Raw genomic sequence first — 7890 nt, 5'->3', positions numbered from 1 at the left:
TGGCTTTGAACGTAGATGTTAAATACACTGCAAATGAGCAACACGACAAAACTAAAACACTCCCGTTCTAATCAGGGCATAGATGCGGTGTAAATAACTTGATTTATTATGTTGATTAGACAGCTTTGTTTTTAATGAGAGCATTCGCGAGAGTGTAGAACTTTGTGCGGAGCATCATTGAGCTCGTGTTGAAATGCAGGTCTCAAATAGTGTAAACCTGCAGTGAGTGACAGCAGTCATTGTAATGGGAGAGTTTGTCGCGTTGCTCGATTTCTGTGTACAATTTATTAAAAATGTAATAACAGTTTTGTTTTGCCATGTTAGTAATTAGGTCAATGTGAATTTGATTTGTACAAAATAGCAATAAAGTAAATCAGCTTAACTGTTCTAAGTTTGTTTTGGAGGTGTATCCAACATAAAGAATATGGCATGAATAGCATATTTCAGGAATCACCATCATTGTTATCGCATCTGCTGTAATAATACTCATTTGCCACGCAGCTGGTATTAGTAGATTTAACATGAATCGCACAAACTCTGATCGCAAATGACTGTTTTTATTTTCCAAAGTGCAACCACTGAGGCCAAAAATGATATAACGATGATCTTACATGAACAAGATCACCATTGAAGATCTAACGGGATGAATGGTCCCGTCTCACCACCAAAGGGCTTACTGAATGCAGTAAGTAACTTGGTCAATTTAAATCGGCTGTTAATAAGTTTGAATATTGAATATGTCTGATTATTTACTGTAGGTAGACTAATAATTTAAGCAGTAATTCAGCAATAATTTAATTTATTCTATACCATACATATCCAATTAAAATCATTTCTATTTGGCCTAACATTAACAAATATTATTACAATATTTAATGCTTAAAAGATGCTTAAAAGAAACTGGAGTGCAGCTCATATCCACCATTGAAATCTGCTACTTTGCTTACTTTGTGACGTCACGGTAATTTAATATTTTAATCAACATTAATAATCATGATTACAATATCAAGGGCAATAATCGACAATTATGATTTTTGCTATAATCGTGCAGCCCTATTATATAGAATATCTTCTCCATTTGAACATATATTTTGAACTGCAAATAAATTAAATGGGAATGTTTACAACAGTGTGGAGTGGGGCAGGAAGATAATATAAAAATCGGTTTGTGTGTCATGAGTATTCATTCATGATCACAGGAAGTGTCACAAAGTGTCACACACAAAGAAGTCACAAATAATAACCTTTTGTGATGGATCTTATCCACATATCACATCCTCGAGTGAAAGTTAAATGTAATAAACCTTAGACCAATGGAAGGGGAACAATCAACTGGAACAGACATATGATCAGATATAAGAATATAGAGCCACAATACTGATAAATTAATGATATCATTACTTAATGGTCATTTTTTTTTAGATAAGCCTACAGTATATAAGGGTATGAGATCTAACCCGGAGAAGACACTGATGATGTGCATTCAGTCAGATTATAGATACTTCAGGAACTATACACGTTTTAATTATACTATATATATTGTAACTGCTACAAGAGATTGGCTCTAGCTACTCTTAAAGTTATTAAAGATACTTTACGTCACGTGACGGCATGCAAGAAGCAGACGTGTGAGCGACGAGCTCTGCGCACTTTGCTAAATTTTTAATTATTTTCATGTTATAATCCGGTGAAATTTGATACACCCAGTTACACATTTGCTCTCTGAGGCAAAACATGGCAAAGAAGTCAAAATCCTTGGGCTCTGGAGACATTAAAAACACTTACGTGTTCAGGATGAAAGCCCCGACAGGCCTAAAGACTCGATTTGGATGGCGCGGCGGGAGAGGTGATCCAGCGTCAGTTGTCCAACATGTCAGTGATGCTGACGAAGGTTCTTGCTGACTTGGATCTCGCTGTAATACGTCGATCGATTACGGCAATGGAAATAAAATTATCTGAGTTAGTTACAAGAGTGACTGATGTTGAGAGACGAATCGATTTTCTGGAGTCTTCAGAGAGGGAATTAACTGCTAATTCGCCCTCGACCAAAGTTGATTTGGAACATCTCCTTAAAAAGCTTGAAGATCTTGAGAATAGAAGCCGCAGGAATAACATTCAAATTGTTGGAATTCCTGAGCATGAGGAGGGCAGAGATATGGTGAAATTCCTAGATGAGCTTTTCCCGAGTCTGCTCGACATAACAGGCCATTAACTGGAAATTGAGTGAGCTCACAGAGTCCCAGCTCACAGATTTGCTGAGGGAGAAAGGCCCCGATCAATCCTGGCCAAATTTCTGAGATCATCCGATAAAGATCTTGTGTTGTGCCAGGCAAGGAGCAAAGGGAAGCTTTCTTGGAAGAACCATAATATTTTCTTGTTCCCGGACTTTGCGAGTTCGACAAGAGAGAAACGCGATTGGTTCAAGGAATGTAAGAAACTCTTACATCAGCGAAAGATCACTTTTGCTCTGATGTTTCTGGCCAAACTGAGAATAGAAATGAAGGACGGTCGCAAAGTATTTACATGTCCCAGTCAGGCAATGTCTTTTATAGAATCAATGGGTGAGTAAACCATTGGGTGTTTCTCATGTGAGTGGGTCGACTCGCTGTACTTACTCTGGCTTTTGAGGAAGCTGGGCGTCATTTTGGTTTTTTTTTCTTTTTACATTGGCTCCGCCGAGCGGCTGGAGTTTGTTTTGTGAATAACACTTTTCCTTAAAGAAACTTTTGTATTGACGAAAAATTACTTTTGCATTGAAGTTCCCGGCCAGTTTGAGAGTGGACATTACGGATGACCACACTACATGCTCACACAAAGGATGTCTTTTATAAAGTCGACGGATTGTGTAAGTCATGGTATATACTTTTATGCGGCCTCCGAGTGAATTGACTCGACCATCCGGGGAACCGGGATGCCAGTTTTGTTTCTTTTTGTATTGGTTCCGCCTAGCGGCTGGAGCTTGATCTATTGAATAACACTCCTTTGGAACAGCTGTGGATTAATCTGTTCGTTCTTTGTGCTTATTCCTTCTGCTGGCTGGAGTTTGTTTTGTTGAGTATTTTTACGGGACATTGGAATGATTACGTCATCCACTGAACTCATAACAGCTGGCTCACTGAATATTCATTTGACTGTCCGAGGAATCTGAACAGTTTTATATCAGCTGGAATTTGTTTTGTGGAAGATCACACCTTTGAGACAGTTCTGTGAATAAATCTACACATTCTTTGTGTTCATTCTTCCTATTGGCTGATGTTTATTTTACAAAGTATTTTCATTTGTGAGGCAAAATTGAGCAGTCTGATGGCAAAGTTGTCGTGGGGGCTCGTGGGCGTTCATGGACCTTTTGAGTTTAGAGGGATTGTCGCCGGTTGGTGCTTTCGTGTGCAGGATTAATGCGCACGTTTTTCTTTTTTCTGTTTCTTTTGTTCGGGGGGAAGTTCGGGGTTTGATCGTTTCACTAATGGGGAATGTGGTCTGTATAATTTTGTTTGTGACACACAATTAATTTTTTCTACTATATCAAAATGTCAAATGTTAATATGAGTGGATTGTCTCTCTCCACATGGAATGTAAATGGGTTGGGGCACCCCATAAAAAGAAGGAAGGTTATTACTTTTCTTAAACATAAGAAATATGATATAGTGTTTCTTCAAGAAACACATCCCTCCCCACAGGAAGCTGAAAAATTTGGGAAGATATGGGGTGGACATGTTTTCTTCAGCGCTGGCTCAAGTAAGAGCAAGGGATTCATTATATTGATTAATAAACATCTACAATTCAAATGTCTCAAACAGACTAAAGATAAATTAGGGAGAGTCGTTATTGTTTTAGCTGAAATTCAAGGGCAAAGGTTGATTTTGGTTAATATTTACACACCTAACGCTGATGATCAGGGCTTTTTTATATATCTTGAAGGGATGCTGCATACCGCTGGCACCCCTCATGATATAATATTGGGAGGAGACTTCAATCTTTTGATGGACTCAGTCCTTGATCATAGTGAAGCAAAAGTGTGTAAACCCCCTAGAGCAACATTGACGCTTCACAGGATGTGTAAAAATCTTGGTCTTACAGATATTTGGAGACTTTTGAACCATCTGGTTGGGACTATACATTTTTTTCATCAGTCCATAAGATTTATTCTAGAATAGATTTTTTTTTTTTTTTATCCAATTCCCTCATTTCATCTGTTGTTGATTGCTCATTTGGAAATTTCTTAGTCTCAGATCATGCCCTGGTGAGTTTAGAGATGTAGCCATATACAGAGAAAAAGAAATCATATAGTTGGCGCCTTAATGTGTCTCTTCTGCGAAATCCTGATTTCCAACAAATGTTAAAGACTGAAATCAATGTTTATATAGAGACCAACTGGTCCTCAGTATCCTCTGTGGGCATGGCTTGGGAGGCACTTAAGGCGGTTCTTAGGGGTCGGATCATACAGTATGCCTCATTCACCAAAACATTTGGAGTTGGAAGTAAATATTAAAAGTGCCGAGGCAGAGCTGAAGCACCATATGTCATCTGATGGCCTCAGAGAATTGACCCGATTGAAATATAGATATAATACTATTTTGTCACGGAAAGTGGAGTTTTGGTTATTCAGGGCAAGACAGTCATACTTTGAGTCAGGGGACAAAGCAGGAAAACTATTGGCTTAGATATATAAAGCAGAGAGAGTCTTTTTCTACCATTCCCTCTGTGAAATCTGCGGGTGGTGAAATATTTACCTCGGCCATTGATATTAATAATGCTTTTGAAGAATTATACTTTGATCTCTATAGTTCCACGTCTTCGTCAACTGATGAAGATATTAGGAACTTTGTGGAACCATTAGATCTTCCTAAACTGACAACTAAGCAAAAAAATTATCTTGATTCTGAGATAACATTAGAGGAGCTTGATGAGGTAATTAAGGCCACGCCGCCTCTGCCTTGCATGCCATGGCCATCCTGCAGGCCCACCAGGCCAAGGCTCTGAAAGAGCTGCACAAGGGTAATCCTGACCCGGGATTGATAAAGGAGCTGCACCCAGCGACCGACTTTGCCCTGCAGGTGATCATGGTCACAGCGCGGGCTCTCGGGCAGGCAATGTCCACTATGGTGGTATGGTGGTGTCACAACAGACGTGATTCAGTGGCGTCCGTTTTGCCTCACTAGCAGGCAAGGACACTGCTGTTCTGCATGCGGAAATCGCATTCCTTCTAGGGAAGATGAAGAAGGTCCCTCCAGCTGAGATGAAGAAGGGGTTTTACAACCCCTACTTCATTATACCCAAAAAAAGAAAAAAAGAAAAGCGGGGCAGTGGGTTGCGGCCAATCTTAGACCTGCAAGCTTTGAGTCGGGACCTTCACAAGCTCCCGTTCAAAATGCTGGCGCAGAAGCGCATTCTGTTATGCGTCCGTCGTCAAGATTGGTTCGTGGCAGTAGACCTGAAGGACACGTACTTTCATGTCTCAATTCTGCCTTGACACAGACCGTTCCTGCCGGTTTGCCGTCGGGGTCAGTCATACCAGTACGAGGTCCTCCCCTTCAGTCTGTCCCTGTCACCTCGCATCTTTTCGAAAGTCGAAGAGGCATCCTCCTGTGCTCTGGAGAACGGTGCCTCTCTAACAGACATCTGTAGAGCAGCAGGCTGGGCGACACCCAATACCTTTGCGGGATTTTAAATTCTTCGGGTTGAGCCAGTTTCATCCCGTGTGTTAGCAGGTATGAACAGGTAAGTATGCGGAGAGCTAGCCGGGTGTACCGCTTGCACACAGCGCCTTTCCCCTCCCTGAGGGGATAACGTGCTTTTTTGTCCACGTAAGTTCCCGGGACCGGCGAACCCTGGATGTATTTCTTCCCCCAGCACCCTGCAGCAGGCAAATTTGGTGGAGGAATTCGATGCCAGGCCCAGTACTCGTGAAGTATGCCTTGTCAGGTCAGCCCGTGTACTTGGGATAGGTGCTCCATATGTGGTGGTTCCCTGTCGGTAATCCCATATGAGGTATTTTCCATGGTACAGTTTCCCTGACAGTAAACCCGTGTCTTCCCTTGGGCAGAGTTCTGCTCTGCCACCAGTCGTTGCACTTGTAGAGCTCCTCCCTTCCAGGTAGGACCTACCGTGGTGACTTCTTTCCATGTGTGGTACTTCCCGGTTGGTAAGTCCATGTGATGTATTCTCCACATGTTAACCGCCCCTTTGGGTAGGATGTGGTCTCCGCGGTGTATTTTCTCCATGGGGAAAAAAGCACCTTCCCTTTTGCAAATATATCTTGGTTCCAGCTATGAATTTTTCATTTTCAAAGAGGAAAAGAGAAAAGTACAAAACGGCTGATGTGACCTATTCCCATTGTAAGTACGTCTGTCCCCCGCTTGGGGTACGGGAGACTATGCAACTTATCTGGGGTATTGGGAAGGTTACGACGGGGCTGTGTGCACTTGTTACTAGGCACGCGGTAGCTTGCCTGCATCTGCACCGCCGATCCGTGTAACACAGTTCAGCTGGTTGTGGCATTCTGTATAGGGACCCCTAGTGTCACTACATCGACACAACGTCGAGCGAGTGACAGATAGGGAACATCTTGGTTACTGTTAGGAAACGAGATGTTGTGTCCCTCCTGCCACAACACTGAACTACCTGCTGAAATGGCCAGGACACTGTCTCGGCTCCTCAGCATAAACCTGAATGAGTGGATGCAAGCCATCTCCTTTTATACCCGTATGTCCGGGGGAGTGCCATGCAAATTCCACTCGCCAATTCTCATTGGCCTTTTCTTAAATAGCAGGTGTTTGGGGCTCCCAAGTTCGACCCCTAGTGTCACTATATTGACACAACGTCTCGTTCCCTCCATAAGGGAATGGAGGTTACGACAGTAACAAAAACATTTTTTACCCAAAATACTATACTATTGATATTATGACTTTTACTAGAGATATTATACGTCTGCTATAACATTATAATTTTTACCAGAGGTAATGTACTCTAGATACATTTATATGTAACTTTTACAACATAAATACAACAGATACTGTAACTTCTAGAGATGGTAAAGTACAGATATTTTTACTTTTACTACAAATACTGTACTACATCACAGATACAATACCTTTGCAAGAGACAAACTACAAATATATACATTTTGTTTCTCACCAGATATACTGTATTATAGATATTGTAACTTTTACCAGAGATGCAAAAGGCCTAGGCCTATTTAAAATAGTATAGTTTTTTCCAAGAGATATTGTACTATAAATACCATAACTTTTACTGGAATTGCTTTTATATGATTTTGTAAATGTTACTAGAGAATTACAATAGATACTGTAACTGTTACTAGAGATGGTGTACCGATAACTTTTACTAAAGATGATATTCTATAGATTTGTAACTTCAACTAGAGATGGTACTATAATACAGATCCTATAGATACTACAAATATTTTTACTGTAGATACTGTTTTATACACTATATCAATGATTCTCAATCATGGGCCTGGAGGACCCCAGCATTTGCCTTATCTGACACACCTATTTCAGGTCTTAGAGACTTTACTAATGAGATAATCGGTTGAATCAGGTATGTTATATATGTAAGAGATTTGTAAAATAAGTTAGGTTTGTAGGAGACATCCAGAATGTGCATTGCTGGGGTCCTCCAGGACCAGGATTGTGAACTACTCTACTCTAGATACTATGACCTTTTCAAGAGATAATATAAATTAAGATATTAAGATATCACACAACCATCAAACACAAACATACAATCAGCATCCGATTGAACCTAGACCTGACCAGATATTGCAATGTCTCACCTTCAAGTTTCATCCTGGAACCTTTTCTCCTTCATGTCATCTCTCTATCCCTCTCTTTCATCGTAGTGTTGCTTTCATCCTCTCGCTTTCCTTTC

Source organism: Myxocyprinus asiaticus, chromosome 13 (genome assembly GCF_019703515.2).
Source record: "Myxocyprinus asiaticus isolate MX2 ecotype Aquarium Trade chromosome 13, UBuf_Myxa_2, whole genome shotgun sequence".
NCBI classification, from domain to species: domain Eukaryota; kingdom Metazoa; phylum Chordata; class Actinopteri; order Cypriniformes; family Catostomidae; genus Myxocyprinus; species Myxocyprinus asiaticus.
Note: the sequence above shows the minus strand (reverse complement) of the source record.